Source organism: Notamacropus eugenii, chromosome X, assembly GCF_028372415.1.
Source record: "Notamacropus eugenii isolate mMacEug1 chromosome X, mMacEug1.pri_v2, whole genome shotgun sequence".
Taxonomy (NCBI): Eukaryota; Metazoa; Chordata; class Mammalia; order Diprotodontia; family Macropodidae; genus Notamacropus; species Notamacropus eugenii.
Window position 1 is genome coordinate 3,156,483 of NC_092879.1, and position 21,889 is coordinate 3,178,371.

Genomic DNA, 21,889 nt, shown 5'->3' on the forward strand with positions numbered 1-21,889 from the left:
AGTCCGCAGCACGAAGGACCTTTTACGAGAGGTTTGCAGGTCTCTCCGGAACAGAAATCTCCCTCGCTCCAATGTTCTGTGGCCTCTGGGTGCAGAATTCGCCGTGAGTTACTTCTTTGTAGTTGTTCTATGGGTTGTGGGTTCGGAGCTATGTGTATGTGCGTCTTTCTACTACGCCATCTTGGCTCCGCCCCCCTTCACTCACAATTTTTTGCAAATCCGAGACGATGGCGCATGCCCCGCACAAAGATTTTATCTTCACGAGATGGGAGGCAGAAGGGAAAGGCCGTTAAAGACCCCTACTGCCTGCCTCACCGGAGCTCAAATCCGGTGGAGGGACCAAGAAGGCAAATGGCATGGCCCTGGAGTAGTTTTAGCTAGAGGTCAGGGGTATCTTTGCGTCCAACCAGATGGAGCTGACCCAGGGACGGAGATCTGGATCCCCACACGATGGGCAGTTGAGCTGCAAAAAGCCGAAAGCAAGGAGGAGACGAGGGCGGAGAGGAAGGCACCATCCGAAGCGGGTGTGCAAACAGCGTGAGATAACCATGCTCACACTTCTGATGGCCTTACAACAGTTCCTTCCTGGGTCCGAGGCTGTCCAGTCCAAATGGTACAATGCCACCCCCGCAGAGCAGCGAGCCACGGATCAAAGGGGCGACACCTACTGGACATTAGCACAGGGACTCCCTGCCTTATGCAGACTCAACATTCCTCAACCTTCCCCAATCAATGGCCGGCGGTCCGCAAAGCCCTCCAGGGGGCTATGCTGGCTTTCAACGCCACAGATGACATCCATCAGTTGGACTTGCTTATTGATCAGCTGAATAAGCTGAATAAGAACGTTTGAGGAAAAGCGTGAACAAGAAGAGCGTTCCATCTTCGATTGGTTACAACGAATCCTGGACTTGCATTGGCTGCCAGGCATGCTCTCCTCTGTTGCAGTTCTTCTCCTTATGTGTCTCGTCCTGCCGTGCCTCCTGAAGTGCCCCCTGCAGTTATTGACACGGGCACTAGAGAGTCTTAAAGGAGATGTTTTGTCTCTGAGACATCGCAAAGACAGGTCCCCGTGGGGGGAACCACCCAATCTACCCATGTAAAACAAAAGGGGGGAGATGTTGGGGGACAGCTCTGGACCGGGGTCCCCCGTGAGGACCGTGAGACGCCTGAGGGTCCGAACCTGCTTACGTGGCAGGCTAGCTGGTCTAGCAAGCCACGAGGTACTGGGATGGCCCTGGTAACAGGCTGGCTCCACCCACGGGGAGGCACTTGGGAGGAGCTCGCCCGCCCATGGGAGGTATGGGGGAGGAGACAGGGGATAATAAAAGGGGATGACCATGAGAGCTGGAAAGAGAGAGAAACGGAATAAAGCTTGCTGGCTGCAACTCCTTTCGGGTGCTCTGCCTGTTTATTCCCCTTCCCCAACAGGGAGAGGGAATTCCCCCCCCCCCCCCCGAACCAGGAGGAGGGCCAGAGACGTCTGAGGACCGGGGATAGGTAAGTAGAGGGCGAAGGCCCGGGAGTCGCCCCGGGCAGCACTTGACTTTGTTTTGAGTGAGGGAGGGCTGTGCAAGGTCACCAGCCTCACTTCTCCTCCAGAGCCATCTGCAACCACTGACCAGATAATTCATCAAGATGACTGTAGATGACTCAAGATGCATTGGGAGACTTTGGGCCCTTTAGGCCAAGGTCTATTCAGGTATTCACTTAGGGTGAGGTAATGCCCATTCATTGAATAGGCTTGTTTAAGAAGTAGCTGGGGGCTGACCCTTTAATGAGGCAAAGAAAAATGAAGACTTCAGGCTGGGAGGGAAACAGCAACAGTTGCTATTGATAATCACTCTGAAGCCAGGAATAAGGTGATGTGAGGGGAAGGGGAGAAGAAGGAGCTCTCAGCAAATGACCTCATTTTATTCAGTGAAACATGAGATAAGGGTCTCAGCTGAGAAGGTGGGGGAGGGATGCCATGGAAGACTTGAGGAAGGATGAGAAGATTTGGAATGGCTGCTTCAGCAAGTGGAAGTTGATTAGGGAGTGTTAAACCAGTGCCTGGCTGCAGTTGAACCCAGTTGAGTTCATGTAATAAGAAATCACAATGGACCCAGGCCTTCAGTCACTCACTAAGGAAGGATTTATTAAGCCCTCATTATATGCCAGGCACCGTGCTAAGCCCTGAGTATACAAACAAAGGTAGAAGACAGTTCCTGGCCCCAGGAAACACACAGTCTAATGGGTAACACAATGTGCCAATAACTCAGTACCAATAAGTAATACATAGGATAACTAGGAAATAATTAATAGAGTGAAGTCACTAGAACTAAGAGTGATTGGGGACAGCTTCCTGCAAAAGATAGGGGTTTAGCTGGGACTTGAAGGAAGGCAGAGAAATTGGATGGAGAACATTGCAGACTGGACAGACAGCCAGAAAAAGTGCCTGGAGTCAAGAGATGGGAGTGTTTTTCTCCTAGAGCAGCAATGATATCAGAAGCTTTAGATCAGAGAGTACACTGTGGAATGTAAGATGTAAGATAACTGAAAAGATAAGTGGGAGATCCGTTAAAAGTGGCTTTAAATGCTCAAAAGAGAATTTTGTATTTGACCCTAGAGATGACAGTAAGGATGGCAGAGCTGAAAGGCATTTTGGATATTCATATATGTATGTATGTATGTATATGTGTGTGTTTGTGTGTGTGTGTGTGTATGTGTGTAAAAATCTCCTAAATTCAGAAAGAAATAAGAGGGCAAGAGATATAGGGGGGTGAGGGGATAAGGGATGGATAAGGAATAGAATGGAGAGGTGGTAGGAATGGTGGCAAATTAACAGAAATTGAATAAATAGGGAACTATATATATATATATATATATATATATATATATATATATATATATATATATATATATATATATATATATATATATATATATATATATGTATATACATATATTTAGAAGGGTATAATCTAAATTCAAAAAGAAGTAAGAGGATGAGAGCATAAAGTGGAAGGAGAAGATGAGAGATTTTTGGATGGGAGTAGTTTGACGAATAGGAGGGCAAGGTAACAGGTAGAAGTAAAGTAGAGCAATAAGGAAGGACAGGAATAGGGCGAGAAGAATACTTAAGAAATTAGGGAGGAGGAAACGTATACAAGTAATTATAGTTTAGAATGAGAATGGGATGAATTTACCCATAAAATGGAAATTGATCTCAGATTAAAAATTTTAATTCAGCATTATGTTGCTTTTAGGAAATGCTGTAAAAACGAGAGATACATACAAATACAGAATAATGCTCAGGAGTAGAATTTATTACATAAAAAAGCAAGGAAGTAATCATGATCTCAGACAAAGTTAAACCTAAAACCAAATGTAACAAAAGACAAAAAGAGGGAAACTACACTGTATCAGCCATATTAATCATTAGTTTTAGAACATATAAAATATCTAGACAGTATAAAAAATGAAAATATACCTGCCAAATAGGTGTAGGAAATTTAAGAATATAAACACAAAACACCTTTTATATGAACAAAGTTAGATCTAAACCACTGAGGTAACATTTTATCGTGCATGGGTAGGTAAAGGTAATATAATATTGAGGAAACTGGCAATTTTACCTAGCTAATCTAGTTATATAATATAATCTCAGTTAAATTACTAAAAATTATCTTACTGAGTCAGGAAAAAATAATAAGAGGGTTCATTTGGTAGAGCAGAGCATCAGGAATTTCAATGATTCTGGGGAAAAAATGTGAAGGAACTTGAATCAGTAGTATCAGAGCTAAAGCAATATTAGGTAAGAGCAGTGTTCAAGTGTAAGATGAATATTTTGATCATATGAAATAAATTTCTCCTGTATTAATAAAATCTTTGCAGCCAAGAATTGAGAGAATACAGAAAAATTGGGGGGAAAAATCTCATAGACAATCTCCCAGACAGAATGTGATTGGGTCGGAACATTGTCGTGGTGTAGGAAATGAGGGTCTGGTGGATTTAGAACAACATGGAAAGACTTGGACTTATAAAGGAAGATAACACCTACAGAAAGAGGGATGATAAGTAGAAATAACCATAATGTGTTCTTATGTATATTTGTTTAAGTGTACATGTTTGTTTATGGATATCTATATGTGTGTGTGTGTGTACATCCATGATTAATTGTAGCCTTATTTTGGGGGGAAGAAGAAAAAAATAAAGTAAAAAGTGCAGAGCAGAGGACAAAAAAACATACAAGAAAGCAAAGGAAAGATGTACAGCTTTGAAAAGAATATGCAGCATTTACTACATAGGTTTTCTTGAAATGGAAAATTTTTGCTTTATATAGAATCTTCTCTTATGTTCTGCTGTGTGCTTGGCATTGTTTTTTTTTTCTTTTCATATTTTGCATTTAAGTTTAAAATAAATTCAAATATAATGGAAAAAATAATTCTTCCTTGATCCTACCATACCTAGCCATTCCATATCCTTACCATCCTAGACTCTCATCCCATATCACTCCCTACTTTCTCAGCTGAGCTCCTTGGAGAAGTCAGCTACACTCAGTGAATGAAGGATTGAAACATTTATCAAGGGCTTACTGTGTACAAAGCATTGTGCTGAGGGCTGGTGATACAAAGAAAGGAAAGCCAGTCCTTGTTCTTAAGGAGCTGGAATTCTAATGGGAAAGACAATGTGTACAACTTCTAATCTTATTATTCACCTAAAGGGCTCTTTCCAGTTTCTCCAGTCACTGGTGATCTGTTAATTGCTAGATCTAATGGTCTTTCCTTAATCCTCCTCTTTCTTGACCTCTCTGTAGACTCTGATAAGGTTGATCACCCTCTTCCTGGACATTTCCTTCACTCCAGAGTTTTGCGACACTGCTCTATTCCTCTTCTCCTCCTCTCCATCAGACTTCTCCTTATCAGTCTCCTTTGCTAGGCTTTCACCCAGATCAAACCCACAAACCATGAGTGTCCCCCAGTGGCCTGGCCTGGGCCCTCTTCTCTCACTTAGTGATCCTATAAGCTCCAATGGGTTCAGTGATCATCCCTATACAGATGACTCCCAAATGTATGTTTCCAGCTCTAACCTCCATCACAAGCTTCAGTCTCACATCATCAAGTAATTTTGCAGATGTTGAACTGGATGTCTTCTGGGCACCTCCACTTAAACACAGACAAAATGGGACTGATTATCTTACCCCCTGTCCCAACCCTATCCTCTTTCATATTTCCCTATTACACTCAGGGGCACCACTGTCTTCCCAGTCAGTCATCCAGTCTCATAATCTTGGTGTCATCCCGGACTCCTCCCTCACGCTCACCCCACATCTCCAATCTCTTGCCAACTCTTGTTGTTTCTGCTTTAACTTCTGTTTAACTTCTCCAAATGCTCATGGTTCTCTACTTACACCACTGACACTGTGGTGCAGACACTCATTCCCCCCACTCCTGAACTATTGAAATAATCTGCTGTTGTGCCTGTCTGCCTCAAGTCTCTGTCCACTCCAGTTTATTCCAAAGTGATCTTCCTAAAACACAGTGTGGCCACGTCACCCTCTGCTCAGTAACCTTCAATGGCTCCTATTATATCCAGGACCCAAGAAAAATATTTTAAAGCCCTTCACTACCTGACCCTTTTAATGTTTCCTGTTGTTTAACACTTCACTCTCTTCCATGAAACATTTTTCTTCTGACTGATAATTGAACACTGCTCTGGGTCCAAATTTCAGGCCTTGTGCCTGGCTGTCTCCCCATGCATAGGATTCTCTTTCTCCATAGCTCTGCCTCCTGTCCTCCTGTCTTCCCTTAAGACTCAGCTCCAACCCAGCAAAACTGAGTATAATACTTCAAGGGAATAAATGGTCATTCAATGATATAGAGGACTTTCAAGCATTCGTGATGAAAAGACCAGAACTGTATAGAAAATTTGACTTTCAAACACAAAAATCAAGAGAAGCAGGAAAAGGTAAACAGGAAAGAGAAATCATAAAAGACTTTCTAAAGCTCAACTGTTTACATGACTACATGGAAAGATAATATTTTTAACTCTTGAGTCTTTTCTCAATATTTGGGTAGATGGAGGGATTATACACACACACACACACACACACACTTGTATAGACAGAGAGTACAGATTGAGTTGAATCAGAAGAGATGATATCCATAAAAAAATAAAAATTGAGGAGTGAGAAAGGAAAATATTGGGAGAAGAAAGAGAGAAATGGAACGGGGCAAGCTATAACTCATAAAAGAGATAAGAAAAATCTTGTTCAATGGAGGAGAAAAGGGAGAAGGTGAGGGGAAAAGTGAAGTTTACTCTCTTCACATATGGCCTAAGGAGGGAATAACATGCTTACTAAATTTGGTTTGAAAATCTATCTTACACTTCAAGAAAGTAGGGGAGGAGGGGACACGTGGAGTGAGGGGGATGATAGAAGGGAGGGCAAATGGGAGAAGGGAGTAACTAGAAGTAAACACTTTTGGGAAGGGACAAGGTCAAATGAGAGAATGAAAAAAAGGAGGGGACAGGGTAGGATAAAGGGCAATGTAGTTAGTATTACACAACATGATTGTTATGGAAGTCTTTTGCAAAATGACACATATATAGCTTGTATTGAATGACTTGCCTTCTCAGTGGGGATGGGTAAGGTGTGTGTGTGTGTGTGTGTGTGTGTGTGTGTGTGTGTGTGTGTGTGTGTGTGTGTGTGTTTGTCCTTCATTGCCAAAGAAGACCATGCCATCAAAGAAATGATGACATGACTTGCATTTGACTTTGTCTTTTGAGTGCGTGAGGGCTGTGTAAGTCACCAGCTTCACTTCTCCTCCAGAGCCATCTGAATCCAGTGACCAGATATTCATCATGATGACTGGAGATGATCCAAGATGACGCAGTTGGGGTTATGTGACTTGCCCAAGGTCACACAGCTAGTGAGTGTCAAGTGTCTGAGGTGAGATTTGAACTCAGGTCCTCCTAACTCCTGCAATGGTGCTCTATCCGCTGTACCACCTTCCTGCCCTGGATGGGTAGAGAGGGAGGGAAAGAAGTTGGAATTCAAAGCATTAGATACCAATGTTGGGAACTATTATTGCATATAACTGGGAAATAAGAAACACAGGTAATGGGGTATAGAAATTTATCTTGAGGTACAAGAAAAGAGAAAAGATGGGGATAAGGAAAGGGTGGGGTGTGATAGAAAAGAGGGTACATTGGGAGAAGGGATAGTCAGAATGCAAGGTATTATGGGGTGGAGGGAGGGGAGAGATGGGGAGAAAAATTGAAACTCAAAATTTTGTGGAAATAAATGTTGAAATCTAAAAATAAATAAATACAATAAAAAATAAAAAAAAAAGACTCGACTCCAGTCCCACCATATGCAGGAGGCCTTTCCAGGTCTCTTACCTGCTAGTGACTTCCCTTATTGGTTGTTGTCTCCCTCATTAGAATGTGAGTTCCTTGAAGACAGGGTGTTGTTGCCTTTTTTTGTATGCCCAGGGTTTAGAATCATCTCTGCAACATAGCAAGGCCTTAATAATACTGTCTGACTGATTGACAGAAAACAACAGATGCTAGAGAAGCTACAAGAAAATAGGCACATTGACACACTGCTGGTGTAGCACTGAATTGGTATAGTCGTTTTGGAAAGCAATTTGGCCCCAAAAGCCACTCAACTGAACATGCTTCTATTGGCTGTGATACTACCACAAGGCTCTTAGTCCCAAAGAAATCGGAGTAAGGAGAAAATGAGTAAAGTATGCTTAAAAATATTTGTAGGAGCTCTTTGGGTAGTTCCCAAGGCCTGGAAATCAATGGGGTGTCCATCAGTTGTGAAGTGACTGAAAACATCATGGTATAGTAATGTAATGGAATAGTATTGTGCAAGGGAGCCAATATGGCAGAGTGAGCAGGAAGTTGCCTGAACTCTCTCAAATTCACCTCCAAGATAATCAAGAATTCTGGGGAGTGAAAGCAACGACTCACCTAAGCTCCTGGAAAAACTCCTTTGGATATCTCTGGGGGGAGAGTCTGACCAGACTTTGGAGGTGTAAAATCCAGTGGGTGACGGACTTTGACGGATTCGGAGCCCAGGCTGGACCGGAGGGTCCACGGGAGGGATCTGTTCCACGGGGGTAAGACCCCGGCGCACAGCGCAGCGCGGTCGGCGCGGCAGGGCGGAGGGGACCAGAGGAGCCCGAGAGTGGCGGGCGAGACCAGTGGAGCAGGAGATAAGCCAGGCCGAGCCGGTGAGAGCCGCTGAGTGCCAGACATCACCGCAGCAGCCCTTGAAATATTCAGCCTGAAGACGGACTTCGGTGGGTCACTACTTGACCTTCCAGGAACTGGGATGGCAGAGTGATCAGTAAGTGCTCTCTCCTCCCCCCTGATGACCGTGAGGGAACCATAAAATTCTTCCCCAGATTAATCCTGGATCAGCGGGAACAGCAGAAGGGGGCGGGTGGTCTCATAACACCAGAGGCTGGAAAAGTGGCAAAGGGGGATTCTTCCTACTGTGGTGGAGGCGATCTGGAGGGACAGACGACCCAGGGCAGAGAAAATTCGCACTGAGACCCAGGCAAGCCTCAGAGCCAGGAGACGAGCCCCAGGAGGGGCGGGAACACGCGTTAGCTTCTAGGCGTGCCCCAGCCCTCCAGGGGAAAAGGGAAGACAATAGGGAAGCTGGGATTACCATCCCCTGACCTTGAATTTGCCTCAAGTCAGCTGAGGAGATAGCCTGAGACCAGACCACACCTCCCACACACCTAACAAGCTAACCACAGGGTTGATCAGGGAAACAAAAAACAAAAGCCTGCTTTTAGCCCAGACACACATCAGCTCAACTTAAAGATCTGTACCTTCTGACTGAAAGAACCAAAAGCTACAACACTCAGCCAACATCATGAATCGGAAAAAGCAGACGAAAAGTGAAAAAACCATAGAATCTTTCTATGGGGATAAGGACCAAAACACAAACACCAAAGAGGTTAGGGCTGAGACTGTACTTCCATCTGAAACCTCAGATGGGACTATGAATTTCTCGCAAGCACAACTAGATTACCTGGAACATCTGAAGAAGGATATAAGAGAAAAACTGGCCAATGATTTTAAAACTATAAAAAAAGAATTCACTGATGAGAACATCACCCTGAAAAAGAAAATTGAAGAAATGGAAAAGGAAGTTCAAAAATTAACTGGAGAGAATAATTCCCTAAAAGGAAGAGCTAATCAAATGGAAAAGGAAACCCAAAGCCTAATTGGGAAAATTGATCAGATGGAAAAGGAAACCCAACACCTAACTGGGAAAACTGGTCGATTGGAAAAAGAAGTACAAAAATTAAATGGAGAAAATAGCTCCCTAAAGGGAAAAATTGGTCAGATGGAAAAGGAGATGGAAAAGCTAACTGAAGAAAACACTACGATGAAGATTAGAATTGGGCAAGTAGAAACTAATGACTCAATGAGGCAACAAGAATCAGTCAAAAAAAATCTAAAGAATGAAAAGATAGAAGAAAATGTAAAATATTTCATTGGAAAAACAACTGACCTGGAAAATAGATCCAGGAGAGAAAATCTAAGAATTATTGGCCTCCCAGAAACCCATGATGAAGAAAAGAGTCTGGACAATATCTTCCAGGAAATCATCAAGGAAAACTGTCCAGAAGTACTAGACTCAGAGGGCAAAATAGTCATCGAAAGAATCCACCGTTCCCCTCCCAAAAGGGATCCCAAACTCAAAACCCCAAGAAATATAGTTGCCAAATTCCAGAGCTATCAAGTGAAGGAGAAAATACTACAAGCAGCCAGAAAGAAACAATTCAAATATCAAGGACACACAGTCAGGATCACACAGGACCTTGCAGCTTCTACATTAAAAGATCGAAAGAATTGGAACCCAATATTCCGTAAGGCAAAGGAGTTGGGACTCCAACCGAGGATCAACTACCCAGCAAAGTTCAGCATAACATTTCAGGCAAGGAGAAAGTCATTCAACGAAATAAGGGATTTCCAGAGCTTCCTGACCAAAACACCAGAACTCAATAGACAATTTGATCTTCAAATGCAGGTCTCCAGAGAATCATAAAAAGGTAAACAGAGGGGAAAAAACAAAAACAAAAACTTGCTACTCAATTAGGGCAAACTGTTTACCTCCCTATAAGGGAAGATGATACCTGTTAATCTTGAGAACTGTGCAGCTATTATGATAAAAGGGATATATGTAGAGGGAACGGGCATAAAGTAAATGATGTCATGTCAAAAATATGATTTAAGTATGAGAAGGGAATGTAATAGGAGGTGTGGAAAGGGGGAAGCAGAAAATGGCAAATTATATCACAGGAAGAAGTACAAAACTATAGTAGAGGGAAGGAGGGGAGGGAGATGAGCATTGTTTGAGAGGTACTCTCATCTGATTTGTTCAAAGGAGGGAACAATAATCTTAAGTAGATAAGCCTAACTAGCTCTATAGGTAGTAGGAGGGGAAGGGGGAAGAAAGGGGAGGGTGGCTAAAATGGAGGAAAGAAGCAATAAGAGTAAAGGGAACTAAAAGGGAGGGGGGTCAAAAGAAGGAGGGGAAGGCTGCAGGAGGAGGGGGAGAAAAGTGAATACTATTGAGGAGGGGAAGGGAGACGGGAGAGCTAAAAGCACAAATGGTGGGAAAGAGGGTGGAGGGAAATACACAGATTGTAATCATAACTGTGAATGTGAATGGAATGAACTCTCCCATAAAACGGAGACGGATAGCAGAATGGATTAAAAGCCATAATCCAACAATATGCTGCTTACAAGAAACACATTTGAAACGGGGGGATACACATAGGATAAAGGTCAAAGGATGGAGCAGAATATATTGTGCTTCAGCTCATGTAAGAAAGGCTGGAGTAGTAATCCTAATCTCAGACAAAGCAAAAGCAGAAATAGATCTAATCAAAAGGGATAAGGATGGAAACTATATCCTGCTAAAAGGCACCATAGACAATGAAGCAATATCATTACTAAACATGTATGCTCCAAGTGGTATAGCATCCAGATTCTTAGAGGAGAGGTTGGGAGAGTTGAAGGAAGAAATTGATAGCAAAACTATACTAGTGGGGGACCTCAACCTCCCCCTCTCTGAACTCGATAAATCCAACCTCAAAATAAACAAGAAAGAGGTTAAGGAGGTAAATAAAACTCTGGATCAGGTAGATATGATAGATCTTTGGAGAAAATTAAATGGGAATAGAAAGGAATATACTTTTTTCTCAGCGGCACACGGAACATTTACAAAAATTGACCATGTACTAGGACATAAAAATCTCACAATCCAGTGCAGAAAGGTAGAGATAATCAATGCATCCTTTTCAGATCATAATGCATTAAAAATTACATGTAATAAAAGGCCATGGAAAGAGAAACCAAAAATCAATTGGAAACTAAATAATCTAATTCTAAAGAAGGATTGGGTTAAAGAAGAAATCATAGAAACAATCAACAACTTCATTCAAGAGAATGACAATAGTGAGACAACATACCAAAACTTATGGGATACTGCAAAAGCAGTTATTAGGGGAAGTTTTATATCTCTGAATGCTTACATAAATAAAATAGAGAAAGAGGAGATCAATGACTTAGGCTTGCAGTTGAAAAAGCTAGAAAAAGAACAAATTGAAAATCCCCAAGTAAATACCAAATTAGAAATACTGAAAACCAAAGGAGAGATTAATAAAATTGAAATTAAGAAAACTATTGAATTAATAAATAAAACCAATAGTTGGTTTTATGAAAAAACTAATAAAATTGATAAACCTTTGGTCAATCTGATTAAAAAAAAGAAAGAAGAAAACCAAATTACTAATATTAAAAATGAAAGGGGTGAACTCACCTCCAATGAGGAGGAAATTAAAACAATAATTAGAAACTACTTTGCCCAACTTTATGCCCACAAATTCGATAATCTAAATGAGATGGATGAATATTTTAAAAAATACAAATTGCCCAGATTAAAAGAAGAGGAAGTTGAATACTTAAACAACCCCATCTCAGAAAAAGAAATTGAACAAGCCATCAATGAACTCCCTAGGAAAAAATCTCCAGGGCCAGATGGATTCACAAGTGAATTCTATCAAACATTTAAAGAACAGTTAATTCCAATACTACATACACTATTCTTGAAAATTGGGGAAGAAGGAGTCCTCCCAAATTCTTTCTATGATACAAATATGGTTTTGATACCCAAACCAGGAAGAGACAAAACAGAGAAAGAAAATTATAGACCAATTTCCCTAATGAATATAGATGCAAAAATTTTAAATAAGATTCTAGCAAAACGAATACAGCATCTTATCATGAGATTAATACATTATGATCAGGTAGGATTCATACCAGGACTACAGGGCTGGTTCAATATTAGGAAAACTATTAGCATTATCGATCACATCAACAACAAAGCTAACAAAAACCACATGATTATCTCAATAGATGCAGAAAAAGCTTTTGACAAAATACAACATCCATCCCTACTAAAAACATTGGAGAACGTAGGAATAAAGGGAACTTTCCATAAAATAATAAGCAGTATCTATCTAAAACCTTCAGCAAGCATTATATGCAATGGGGATAAGCTAGATGCATTCCCAATAAGATCAGGGGTGAAACAAGGTTGTCCATTATCACCACTATTATTTAATATGGTACTAGAAATGTTAGCTGTAGCAATTAGACAAGATAAAGATATTCAAGGAATTAAAATAGCCAAAGAAGAAACTAAGTTATCACTCTTTGCAGATGATATGATGATTTACCTAGAGAATCCCAGAGATTCAAGTAAAAAATTACTAAAATTAATAAACAACTTTGGCAAAGTTGCAGGGTACAAAATAAACCCACACAAATCTTCTGCATTCCTATATATTAGCAACAAAGTCCAACAGCAAGAGATAGAAAGAGAAATCCCATTTAAAGTTAGGGTAGACAGTATAAAATACTTAGGAGTCTACCTGCCAAAACAAACCCAGGGATTATATGAACACAATTACAAGACACTTTTTGCACAAATAAAGTCAGATTTAAGTAAATGGAAAAACATTAGTTGCTCATGGGTAGGCCGGGCTAATATAATAAAAATGACAATTCTACCCAAATTAATATACCTATTTAGTGCCATACCAATTAAACTATCAGACAATTACTTTCTAGAGCTGGACAAAATAATATCAAAATTTATTTGGAAAAACAAAAGGTCCAGAATATCAAAGGGACTAATGAAAAGAAATGCTTGGGAAGGTGGCCTAGCGCTACCAGACCTCAAACTGTACTATAAAGCAGCAATTATCAAAACCACTTGGTATTGGCTAAGAAACAGAGAGGTAGACAAGTGGAATAGACTTGGCACTCAAGATGCAGTAGGCAAGGAATATAGCAACCTTCTGTTTGATAAACCCAAGGACCCCAGCTTCTGGGATAAGAACTCATTTTTTGACAAAAATTGCTGGGAAAACTGGATAACAGTGTGGCGGAAATTAGGCATAGACCCATACCTGACACCGTACACAAGAATAAAGTCCAAATGGGTACATGATTTAGGTATAAAGATTGATACCATGAATAAACTGGAGAAGCAAGGAATAGTGTATTTATCAGATCTATGGAGAAGGGAAGAATTCTTTACTAAAGGAGAGATAGAATGCATTATGAAATGCAAAATGGATAACTTTGATTACATTAAACTGAGAAGTTTTTGCACAACCAAACCCAATGCAACCAAAATCCGGAGGGATGTAGTAAATTGGGAAAGAATTTTTACAGCTAAGCTCGGGGATAAAGGCCTCATTTCTAGAATATATAGAGAACTGATCCAAATGTATAATCATACAAGTCATTCCCCAATTGATAAATGGTCAAAGGATATGAACAGGCAATTTTCAGAGGAAGAAATTAAAGCTATCTATAATCATATGAAAAAATGCTCTAAATCACTATTGATTAGAGAGATGCAAATCAAAACAACTCTGAGGTACCACATCACACCTATAAGATTGGCAAACATGACAGAACAAGAAAATGATAAATGCTGGAGAGGATGTGGGAAAGTTGGAACACTAATTCATTGTTGGTGGAGCTGCGAGCGCATCCAACCATTCTGGAGAGCAATTTGGAACTATGCCCAAAGGGCTACAAAAATGTGCATACCCTTTGACCCAGCAATATCGCTACTAGGACTATATCCCCAAGAGATCATAAAAATGGGAAAGGGTCCCACATGTACAAAAATATTTATAGCAGCACTCTATGTAGTTGCCAAAAACTGGAAGTCAAGGGGATGTCCATCAATTGGGGAATGGCTGAATAAATTATGGTATATGAATGTAATGGAGTACTATTGTGCCATAAGAAATGATGAACAAGAAGACTTCAGAGAGGCCTGGAAGGACTTATATGACCTGATGCTGAGTGAAAGGAGCAGAACCAGGAGAACTTTATGCACAGCAACAACCACAGTGTGTGAGAGTTTTTTCTGGTAGACTTAGATTTGTGTAATAACACAAGAACTTCTTACCAAAAAAAAAAAAAAAATCCCAATGGAGGATCTCAAGGCAAAATGCCTGCCACACTCAGAGAGAGAAATATGGAAGTCACTCACATATTGTAGCAGATCATGTTTGTGTATGTGTATGTGTTTGTGTATCATGTTCTGATTTGTTATACGATTTCTTTCATTTATCTTAGTCTGACTACATAGCATGACTATAGTGAAAATATACTCAATAGGAAAGTATATGTAGAATCTATACAGAATTGTATGCAGTCGTGGGGAGGGCGGGGGGGAGTGGGGGGTAAGTGGGGGGGATAAAATCACAATTGTATGGCAGTGATTGTTAAACATTACAAAATAAAAAAAAATAAAAAAAAAATTCACCTCCAACAAGTCTAAAATAATGCCTCAAAAGGAATTCTGGAAATACAGAACCAATCAAAAGATGAGGTGAAACAATTCTCCGGCACAAGACAATTTGGAAGGTGAGCAGGAAGGGAGAAGAAGAAGGGCTTCTTCTCAGAACGCTGGTGATGAGTGTTCATTTGCAGTAACTGTATGTGAGTTGGTGCCCAGCAGAGTGCCATTCCCCAGCCTTTCTGCCAATGCTCCCATGCCCCAGCCATGCAGAGAAGTCATGAATCCCTGTTCCATTCTTACCCTTATACCTACTCTCCTTCCCCTTCTCAGTGGTAGTTGGGGCAGTCCCCTCTTGATTCCCAGCTTTGCAGACCAGGCTCCCTGATGTGTTCAGAATCTTCAAAACCACTAAAGACATAAGGGTCAAATTTTTCTGAAAACTGTACAGAACAATATGACAGACATATAGACAAGATATAAAGAAGAAAGTCCTTTTAGGGAGATGTGAGTAGAAAGCATTGGTTCAAGCAACCCTCAAAAGCAAAAGTTAATCTAATCAGAACAAGAATTTTCAATGACTTGTCTTAATTTCTTTAATTTGCAATAACAATAAAAGTCAAATTAACGAAAGTAAATGATCTGCTGAATCACAAACAGTTTTATGCCAAATGCCCCATAGTTCAATAGTGTGCTTCTTAGGCATTTCTGTAATTACCAGATGCCTGAGAGGAGTGAGACACCCCTTTTCCTGAATTCAGAAAATATCACCCTCTTTTCTCTCCCTCACTCAACTTAAAAAGTTCCTAATCTTTCAACCCTTTAGAAATCGTCACCCAATTTTCCTTCTAATCAGTTAGACTTATCTTCTCCTGCATTCAGATTCTAGGCCTAAACTGAGGAGGTCTGATCTCACTTTGTTAGGCAATTGGCATACATTGTTTAATAAATTGATATACTCAAAAGATCAGACCTTTCTTCATTCATTTCAACTTTTACCCTCCACGGTGCCCATTAGTTTCAAGTGCCCCTCTCACGATAAGTAGGCTTTTCAGGTACAAAATTCCCTAGGCCTCTTCCAGTGTCAGATTTTCATCTGTCAAGAATAAGATCATTTGTCAGTGGAACCTCTTCACCTCTAAAATAAGGCCTCCCCTTTTTCTTTTTTTTTATCCTCCCCTTTTCACTCTTTTTGCCCTCCTCCTCACCCCTGTCTTCCCCTGTAGGTTCTTTTCTTTCTGAGAACATAGAGGTTACCTTCTCCTCATTTGTAGTCATTGATCTTAATGCAGTACATTTCTTACTCCTCTCTGTCTTCCACTTCCCCTTCCTTTCATATTCCCTCCCATATTGCAATGTAGGCTCACAAGAGAAATATTTCTTTGTAGGCAGAATGTCACAAGATTCTGTTCATAATATGCCATGTTCTCCTCTTCCCTGTTGCCTATACCAGATTTCTTCATTCATGCCTGTCTCCTTTTGTACTTTTAGAAAAATGTCTCTTACTGGTCTTCTAATGTCAGCTGTTACTGTTGCCATCAACCTTCATTCACTCCTACCACATTACTCTTCCTTAAGATGTGCAAGAAGGAAGCAATCTATTCCACTATCATTTTATTTCTAAAAATATTTCAAAAATTTATTTCTTGTTACACTCAGATTTACAAGATATGTCACTCTGGGCTGCATCCTGAGCTCCAGTGTTCATTAGGATACACTATTCCACCCCTTTTATGTTCAGAAATTCTGGGCCATTCTCTTCTATTATTTGCTTTAATGTGGTATTAAGAAAAACAGAAATGTTAAATGCACTTTTTACAGACAACAATACAATAAAAAATACATCCAATAAAGAGATGTGGAAGGACAGATTAAAAATTAGCTGACAACTAAATAATCTAATCTTAAAGACTGAGTGGGTCAAAGAAAAATCATAGAAAACAATCATTTCATTAAAGAGAAGACCAAAAATGGGACAACATACCAAAAGGAGTGGGAAGCAATGAGAAAAACTACTTAGGGAAATTATCTTTTTCTAAATGGCTACATGGAATTTTTTTAAAAATAGAAAAAGAAGATATGTATAATCTTCAATTACATATTCAAATGGAAATCCTTAAATTCAAAGGTGAAATGAATAACATTGAAAATAACAAAGAAGTATTAAACTGGTAAATAAAATTAGAAGATGGTTTTATGAAAAAAAAACAACAGTAAAATAGATAAACCATTGGTTATTTGAGTAAAGAGCAAGAGAACGAAGAAAATCAAATTTCCACTGTTGACAATGAACAGAGTGAATGCATAAGTAATGAAGATGAAATTACTTTAATTCATTACTTTAATTATTAGAAGGTAGTTTGCACTATCATATGCCCGGTAAAGTGAAAATCTATGGGAAATGGATGAATATTTACAAAAATATGTTGCTCATGTTAACAGAAAAGGAAATAGAATACTTAAACAACACCATCTTAAAAAAATTTTTTTTGAACAAACCATAAATGAGATCCCTAACACATAATCCCAAGGACCAGATGGATTTATAAATGAATTCTCCCAAACACTGAAGGAACAATTCATCTAAATATTATATACACTATTGGGAAAATAAGTAAAGAAGATGTCCTACCAAAATCTTTTTATAGAAAAAAATGTGGTTTTGATACTTAAACAAGGGAGAGCAAGAACAGATAAAGAAGTTATAGACTCCTTTCCTTAATAAATTACAGTGAAACACAAGAAAAGAAATCCTATGAAGGAGATTATAGCAATATATCAAAAGGACCATGTACTATGACCAAGATTTATACTAAGAATGCTGGGCTGCTTCAATGTCAGGAAAACTATCAACATAATTGACCATCTCAATAAAAAAAATCAACAAAAATCATGCGTTATATCAAGAGATGTTCCTGATATAAATCCCTCCTAGTCATAGTGTATTATCCTTATGATAAGTTGCAATAATATTTTTGCTAATATTTCATTTAAGATTTTTCCATTTATATTGATTAGGGAAGTTTGTCTCTAATTTATTTCTGTTTTGGCTCTTTCTGGTTAGGTATCAGTACCATATTTGTATCATTAAAAAAATTTGGTGGTACTCTTTTGCCTATTTTCCCAAAAATTTTATATGATGTTGGAATTAATTGTCCTTTAAATATTTGGTATAATTCACGTGTACATCCATTTGGCTCTGGAGATTTTTTTTCTTAGGGAGTGCATTGATGGATTCCTCAGTTTCTTTTTTCTGAAATGGAGTTATTTAAGTATTTTATTTCCTCTTCTGTTGATCTGAGCACTTTGTATTTTCTGTAAATATATCCATTTCCCAGAGATTATCAGATTTATTGACATATATGTGGGCAAAATACCTCTTAATTGTTGTTTTAATTTCCTCTTCTTTGGTGTTAAATTTACTGTTTTTCCCCCATTTTTGATGTGGTAATTTGGTTTCCTTTTTTTTTTTTAAATCAAGATAACCAAAGATGTATTTGTTTCATTTTTTCATATAACCAGTTCTTAGTTTTATTTATTAGTTCAATAGTTTTCTTAATTTCCATTTCATTAAGCTGTCCTTGATTTTTCAGAATTTTTCATTTAATATTTCATTGGGATTTTAAATTACTTGTTTTTCTAGGTTTTTTTTTATTTGCATGCCCAATTCGTGGATCTCCTCTTTCTGTATTTTATTCATGTAAGCATTTAAAGATATAAAATTTCTCATAAGAACTGCTTTGACTGCATCCTGTAAGTTTTAGTATGTTGTCTTGCTACTGTCATTCTCTTGGATGAAGTGATTAATTGTTCCTATCATTGGCTGTTTGACCCACTCATTCTTTAGGATAGATCATTTAGTTTCCAATTAAATTTTAGTCTATCTTTCCATGGCCCTTTATTACATGTAATTTTTATTATGTCATGTTCTGAAAAGGATATATTTAATATTTCTGCCTTAATGAATTGGATTCTGGGGTTTTTATACCCTAGTACATGATCAGGTTTTGCATAGTGCTATGTATCACTGATAAGAAGGTTTATTGCTTTCTACCTCTATTCAGTTTTCTGTAGAGGTCTATCAAAGCTAACTTTTCTAAGGTTTAATTCCTCTCCTTTTTTCTTGTTCATTTAGTGATTAGATTTACCTAGTTCTGAGAGGGAGAGGTTGAGATTTCCCACTAGTACAGTTTTGCTTTCTGTTTCTTCCAGGAACTCCTTTAACTTCTCTAAGAATTTGGATGTTATCCCACTTGGTGCATATGTGTTGAATATTTACCTTGCTTCATTGTCTATGGTTCCTTCTAGTAAGATGTGGTTCTATTCCTTGTCTCTTTAAATTAGATCTATTTTTGCTTTTACTTTCTCTAAGATTGGGATTGCTATCCTTGCTTTTTTTTTTTTTTTACTTCAGTTAAAGTATAATATATTCTGCTTCATCCTTTTACCTTTACTCTCTGTGTATGTCATTGTTTCAAATGTATTTCTATAAGCAACATGATGTAAGATTACAGTTTTGAATCCACTCTGCTCTCCACTTCTATTTTATGGAAAAGTTCATCCCATTCACATTCACAGTTATGATTACTGTCTCTCTCTCTTATTTTCCCCCATGTTTATGCTTTCCTTTCATTTTTCTTCCTTTCCCTCCTAACCAGGGTTTTCCTTCTGACCATTTCCTCCCTCAACCTGCCCTCCCTTCTACTGACCTCCTTCCCTTTCCTTTTTTATTTCCCCTACTGCTTCTGCCTTTCCTTCTTTCCATTCCCTCTCTTTTCTTCATACTTTCCTCTCCTACTTCCTATGAGGTAAGATAAATTTCTAGATGCAACTAATTATATATGTGACCTTTGCTCTTTGAGCCAAATCCAATGAGAGTAAGGTTGTCTTGTCTTCCTCTTTGTTTTCCCTGTATTATAGTAGATCTTTTTGCCTCTTCATGTGATGCAATTTATCCTTTTCTACCTCCTCCTTTTCTCTTCTCCAAGTACATTCCCTTTTTTCACTCTTTAATTATTTTTATCATCACATCAAATTCAGCTCATACCCCCACTCTCTGTCTATATATACCCTTTTTTTGCATCATAATAAAGATACAGTTCTCAACAGCTACTTGTATTGTCTACGTATGCAGGGATGCAAATAGTTCAATTTTATTGAAGAAAGTATTTTTTTCATTCCTGTTTATGATTTTATGCTTCTCATGAGTCTTGTATTTGAGGATTGAATTTTATGATCAACTCTGTTTTTTTTTTTTTTAATCAGGAAAGTCTGGAAGTCACCTATTTCATTGAATGTCCATCTCCTCTCCTGAAACATTATGCTCAGTTTTGCTTAGTAGGTGATTCTTGGTTGTCCTCCAAGCTCTTTTGTCTTCAGGAATATCATAGTGGAAGCCCTTTGTTCTTTCATGTAGAAGCTGCTAGATCCTGTGTAATTCTGACTGTGGTTCCATGTTATTTACACTGTTTCTTCCTGGCTGCTTGCAATAGCTGTTAATTCTGGAATTTGGCTACAATATTTCTTAGAGTTTTCATTTTGGATCTCTTTCAGGAAGTGATCAATGAATCTATTTTTGCTTTGTGTTCATGTTGTTTGCCTATTTCCTGACTTGTAAAGTTGAACTCTCCTGCTGCAGCACAGGGGGCACTGTCTCAAGATTTTTGTGGGAGTGGACAGGGGCCTGGTCACTGACTTTCTGTGCTGGGTCCTCAGGTGCTGCCAGCTGGAGGCTGTGGGGGCTGGCAGCGTTCCTGTTGCTGAGCTAGGGTCCTAGTGGCCATGTCTGATGTTTGCCGAGGTCACATGGTGTTTTCCTGCATTTCTCATGGGCTTCATTGAAGCAGGTGGAGGTCTGGCTGCTGGAGGATAAAAGTGTCTGTGTGGGGTTGGTTTACTTCTGTCTGTCTATTGCTCAATGGCTGGCTCATAGCTGACTTAGCTAGGTTTCTTTCAGGATGCATTAATGCAAGTATGGGATGGAGACTGGGGTAGACAATAGAAGGCCTGTCTTGGAGTCAGGAAGACATGGGTACAAGTCCTACCTATTGACTTGGCCATATGACCATAATCAAATCATTTAACCCTTCTGGGTCCCAAGCAACTCCTGAACCCCTGGTTGATTGACATGAGCAGCAAAACTCTCCAAACTGGAGTGCCCCACACCAGTGAAATCACAGGACTGGATAAAATAATCATGCCAAAAATAGAAGCAACTCTCTACGGTCCTGGAATATTATGTTCATTTCTAGGATCCACACTTAGAATATCATGTTCATTTCTAGGAGAAACATTTAGGAAGGGTATTGACAGATGGTGAGGGGCCTGGAAACATGACCCTATAAGTAAAAGATGAAAATGGAAGGTTCATGTGGTGGAAGGAGTCCTGAATGTAAAATCAGGACCTCAATTTGAATTTCATCTCTATTCCCTACAGCCTATGTATGCTACTTTGGACAAGTCACTGAACCTCCCTCTCCAGTCCTGTTTCCTAGAGTGGATTGGAACCTGCCAGCCCTAAATTACATGAATCCATAAGTGGGTGGCATTTCACTCTAAAAAGAGAAGACAGTGGAGGCAGTGGTAGCTGTCCTCACATATGTGAAGGATTGACACATGGCAAAGGGATTAGACTTTGCCATGGCTTAAGAATAAAAAATTAGAATCAAGGTGAAAGATAAAGCACCTGGTACATAGTGGGTGCTTAATAAATAGCTCTAGAATTGATTGATTAATGGATTGATTACAGAGATACAGGCTTGACTTAATACAATGAAAAACTGAACTTTCCAAAGGAATAACCTAGGTTGGGAGGTAGTGACTTCCCCATTACTGAAGAACTTGAAACAGAGATTGGATGGGCTCTTCTCAGGGATACAAGAGAGAGGATTTACTGTGTCTTAGGTAGGAAATGAGAGGCTGACTTTTGGTCCTTTCTAGGTCTAAATTCCAGTGCTCCTGTGGACTGTCTACTTTCACACAGTTTTGATGGGGTTGTGGGAAGGGACATTTCTGTTTCTTTTCTTTTCTGTCCTGTATACTTGACAA

General features: G+C 39.3%; 1 pseudogene; it reads right to left on the bottom strand.

The window, feature by feature from the left end:
- Positions 1-890: 890 nt before the first annotated feature.
- The window catches only part of LOC140515806 (CCR4-NOT transcription complex subunit 7 pseudogene), a 34,689-nt pseudogene continuing 13,690 nt past the window's right edge, over positions 891-21,889 (bottom strand).